Raw genomic sequence first — 5,345 nt, 5'->3', positions numbered from 1 at the left:
AAAATATAGAATCTATGTTGGAAATGATATAAAATGAAAGATTATAGTATTGGCACATTTTTAAACAAAATATAGAATCTATGTTGGAAATGATACAAAATGAAGATTATTGTATTGGCAATTGAAAAATTGGATGGTTTGCTGCGTTCAGACATTTTTGAGGGTCCGTAATGAGCTGAACCGCGCGAGCGAGAAGTGTCTCGAGCTCCAAGCCTACATTTCAAAGACACTTTAAATAAAAAATCAAAGGAACAAATAATGCAATTTTGAATAAAATATAGAATCTATGTTGGAAATGACACAAAACGAAAGATTATTGTACTGACAATTGAAAAATGCGTCTGCCGGGAGTCGAATCCGGGTCTATTGCTTGGAAGGCAATTATCCTAACCGTTGGACTACAGACGCTTTTTGTGATAATTTTCCTAATACATTATTCATAATCGTATTTGTACAATAACAAATAAGGGCCCAAGTGATGGATCAGTGTCTCATTGCACCATGCCCCTTCCTCATCTCTACCTAATAATAAAATAAATTGGGTTTCTGGTTGTACTCCCTCCGTCCTAAGATTCTTGTCTTAGATTTGTCTAAATACGGATGTATCAAGTCATGTTTTAGTATTAGATGCATCCGTATCTAGACTAAGCTAAGACAAGAATTTTGGGACAGAGGGAGCACGTCATAAAAACTACCCTCGAAGTTGGCAAAAATTACCCACCAATGTCACCCGTAAGTGGCAAAAACGATTCTTTTTTTAAGTCACCAACGTCGCGGTTAGCTCATTTACCGAGTTATTCCTTTACAAATAACAAGCACACTTGTAGCTTACTGGTTGGAGCCTTTACAAATACATCCATTTCCAAGACAAGTAATTTCGAACGGAGGGATACATCCATTTCCAAGACAAGTAATTCCGAACGGAGGGAGTAGCAGGCCTGAGTTCGATCCCCACTTTTTCTTTGTTTTCTCTTGATTTCTGTGAGCGGAAGATAGAACAGCCTCGCCCAAGTGCCATCTTATCTGATGGGCTACAAAATTTTCTAATTTTGGCAGATTCAAGTATTTAAAAATGTATTCATATCTTTCAAATCCTAACTTTAAATTTAGAAAGTTATGTACGATAATCACCCAAAAAATGTGTACATTCCAGATATGATATTATCTTGCATGATAACCATTTCTAAAATTATTTTTATGTTCCAACTTTAATTAAATACTTTTCTCTATATGGGGAATTTGAAAATGCCTATTCGTTATACATGTCCATATAGATTGATTGTTTCTTATGGAGATATCTAACATGCTCCTATGCACGTGCTATCATTGTGTACTAAAGTGTAATTCGCTATTTTCAGCCTAATGCATTATTTCTTTCTTTTTTACGGGTAATGCATTATTTCTTAGGTATCATTAAGGAGGAACACCACAAAGACGTGAATTGATACCGGCAAGTAGATAGATATTTTTGTTTTCTAATCAATTGGACACAACTTTAGTTTCTTAAAAAAATCATCCCACCTTTATATTTGTGCACAACATCACTTATCATGTTGTTTCTCGTACAACATTGTGAAAGATTTCGTATGATTTTTTGGTGTCATCAAGTGTGTGTATGGGGTGATTTATTTTCTCCCGTTGCAACGCACGGGCATGTTTCCTAGTCATTAGAAAAAGAATATATCACGAAGAGTTGTGTTAAGATTAAACTATAATCTATAATTAAGGGAAATCTCCCCTTGCCCATCGAACGAGTTGCACCCGTACGGACGCCTGTGTCCGTTGCAACCGTCGCTTCTCTCCCGTCCTCCTGGAACCGATGCATCTCTTGGGGATCGTCGCGTCTCTCCAGGGGATATATATACTCTCTGTAACCATTGACAAAGCATCGATCACTTTCGATTCAAAACACGTTATCACGCACGTAGAACAGCCAGCGAGAGCGAAAGGCAACAGAGAAAGGAGAAGAGAGGAAGTACTCGCCGCCGGTGAGATGACAGGCCTTGTCTCCTTCCTCCGTCTGATCCGCGAGGACGGTCGCCGCTACCGCCTCATTGCCCTTCGCCGCCATGGAGTTGGTGGCCACCGCCGTTTCCGTCGCCGGATGCAAGCCATCCGTCGATTCGGCCGCGGCGTCGCTGGACGAGGTGCTCCTGGCCGCCACCGCGCCGCTGGACGCGCCCCCGCGGTGCTCCCCTCGCCCCTGGACGCAACCACGATGGTACTCCCTGCGCCCGTGGCCAGGCGCCCATGGGGTTCGACCCCTGGCTAGTGGCTGGCCCGAGGGCCCCCATGGTGCACAGGGCTGCAGCCGCGCCTGCACCGCCTCCTGGATCTCCGCCTCCACCACCTCCTCCGCCGGCCGCGTGGCTCGCGCCGTCGACGCCAACGCCCGCAGCCGAGGCCGCCGACCCGCCCGGATACTGCCCTGTGCCGATGCGCGCCGTCGTGAACGAGGAGGAGGCGCTCGCCTTCGTCTCCGCGCCGACCGGTGCCTCCGGAGTGGTCCGCCTTGGAGCCGGCATGGAGGGCGCCGACGCCACCGCCACGCCTCAGCAGGAGACGGCTGCGGGCTCGAGCAGCCGAGCCGCACAGCGCTTCGGGCGTCTCTTCGGGCGCGTCGTCGCCGCCATCGACTGCCGCCCCAGCCGCCGCCCCGGTTCGTGGGCTCCGGCGAGCCTCGGCCTCGCCAGCGCCGCGCCAGAGGGTGCTCGCCCGGACCCCGTCGTCATCGCGTCTTCTTCGGACGAGGAAGGCTCGTCGGTGTTGCGCCGGTGACCTCCGGCGCCGCGAGGGGCTGCGGCGGCCACTCCAGTCGCCGGCGCCGTGCGGGGAAGGGGATCGAGCGGGGGTGCGACTTCGGGTCTCAGACCCTTATCCGTAACCGCCGCTTCCTCCCTCTCTTATGCGGTGGGGCTGCGGGTGTGCTGGCCAAAGGCCATGGAGGCCCAGGCCCAGGCGCCTGCTGTGTCCTCCAGCCGCCTCCTTCTGGCCTGGATTCATACTTTGTTTTCTCTCTATTTTATTAACAGTAGTACTAATGTTTGTATTTATGCAGTTTTAGACTCTGTTTAGTACTGTTTAGTACCTAGTTTGAGTGCTACTTACATTCTAGTCCTGTTCTAGATTACATCTGACTAGGACTAGTGTAATTATTAGTGTGTTTATATTATGTAATGGATTGATAATATAAATAAAGTACCGAATTTCATCTGGGAAGAATGACATGTTCCATGTGTTTACCACATATCAAGTTCTCTTGAACATGTTTTAGCAATCGAGATCATCTTCTCTCGCACACCAAACTTGCAAATTTTTGAATATTTCTCCCTCACTATATTTGGAATCACAAGGTAATGAGTTGGGATCTACTGCCTTCTGCTGTTCATACCTCGGCAGGACTACTTGCATCATTTCTATGTATGTTGACGATCTCAACATCATCGGCAGCACACCAGACATTGATGAAGCACGCAATCACCTAAAGATGGAATTTGAGATGAAGGATTTGGGTAAAACCAAATTTTGCTTAGGTATTCAACTTGAGCATCTTCCCTCAGGAATCATGGTACACCAATCTGCCTATATCCAGAAAATATTGGAGAAATTCAATATGGACAAATCCTATCCATCTAAAACTCCCATGGTGGTTCGATCTCTAGACATAGAGAAAGATCCTTTCAGACCAAGGGATGATGGAGAAGAGGTGTTGGGACCTGAAGTTCCATACCTTAGTGCTGTTGGGGCGCTTATGTATCTTGCAAATTGCACAAGACTTGATATTGCATTTGCAGCGAATCTACTTGCTAGACATAGCGCAGCTCCCACCAAACGTCATTGGTCTGGAGTGAAGAATATCTTTCGATATCTCCAAGGCACAAAGGATCTTGGCCTATTTTTCCAGTTCCAGAAAAATCAGGACTCTGATATGATTGGATATGCAGATGCCGGTTATTTGTCTGATCCCCATAATGCCAGATCTCAGACCGGCTTCGTGTTCTTACATGGTGGCACTGCTATATCATGAAAGTCTTCGAAACAGACTCTGGTGGCAACATCTACCAATCATTCTGAAATAATTTCATTATTTGAAGCAACATGTGAATGTGTATGGCTTCGCAGAATGATAAACCACATACAACAGTCATGTGGAATGGGTTCGATAAAACCGCCTACCATTATCTATGAAGATAATGCGGCATGTGTTGCGCAGATGCAAACAAGATACATCAAGAGTAATATCACCAAGCATATTTCTCCTAAATGGTTTTCTCCCCATAATCTTCAGAAAAGCGGGGAAATAAGCATTCTGCAAGTCAAATCATGCGACAACCTTGCTGATTTATTTACCAAGTCTCTACCAAATTCTACATTCCAGAAATGTGTTAATGGAATTGGTATGCGAAGACTTAGGGACTTGCACGTGTCAGGGCGAGTCTCTTCTTGAGATATCCTTATTTTAATGACATCACATTATGCTATCTTTCTTTGTGAGTATATGTTTCAGGATCTCATCAAAGATTTTATGAAGAACTTTTGAAGGAGAATCTTTTGAGATGATAGAGCTTCCCGGACAATCGTGAAGATGATTATACATGGTCAAGCGTAGATTAGGGGGAGTGTTAAGATTAAACTATAATCTGTAATTAAGGGAAATCTCCCCTTGCCCATCGAACGAGTTGCACCCGTACGGACGCCTGTGTCCGTTGCAACCGTCGCTTCTCTCCCGTCCTCCTGGAACCGATGCATCTCTTGGGGATCGTCGCGTCTCTCCAAGTGATATATATACTCTCTGTAACCATTGACAAAGCATCGATCACTTTCGATTTAAAACAACCGTACCATCTCTCCCATCAGCTCAGTCTTCTAGGAGTGGATGTGATTCAATTACACTAGTAACGGTGAACAGGTTAGAACTAGCATCTTTTGACAGTAACTAGATGACCAGTTGCGCCAATGGCGCAAAGGCCGAAAGCAAGCCATGTATTAAAAGGGTGTACATTAATATTATTCGGGCACATATTGAAGTGGTAAACATTAGACAGAGTCATCACTGCATGTTTGACCATGGCGCAAAAAGCGAGAGCGAGCCAAGCATTCAAAGCATGTGTATGAGATTGATTTAGAATCAACTTAAAGATACTTATATTCCATTACATGAAAGCTTGATGCTTAAAAAAAATATTCAAATCACTTGGTAATAGCATACATTGGCTCTTAAAAGACAGGCTATATTAGTATAGATGGATGGTGTATATAGTGCTTGCCCATTAACCATTGCTCGAGTCTTGTACCTGCCGTCGGCAGGAAGGAAAGAACCTACGACCTAGGCGGACGAACAACCT

The 5,345-nt window shown here is 45.3% G+C and overlaps 1 non-coding gene across 1 annotated transcript; it reads right to left on the bottom strand.

Annotated features, from left to right (window-relative positions):
- Positions 1-336: 336 nt before the first annotated feature.
- Positions 337-408, bottom strand: TRNAG-UCC (transfer RNA glycine (anticodon UCC)). Its single transcript has one exon. It is a non-coding gene; the product is annotated as a tRNA-Gly (tRNA).
- Between the last annotated feature and the right edge of the window lie 4,937 nt (positions 409-5,345).

This window comes from Aegilops tauschii, chromosome 2, assembly GCF_002575655.3.
Source record: "Aegilops tauschii subsp. strangulata cultivar AL8/78 chromosome 2, Aet v6.0, whole genome shotgun sequence".
Lineage (NCBI taxonomy): Eukaryota > Viridiplantae > Streptophyta > Magnoliopsida > Poales > Poaceae > Aegilops > Aegilops tauschii.
This window is presented reverse-complemented; position numbering and strand designations above follow the sequence as displayed.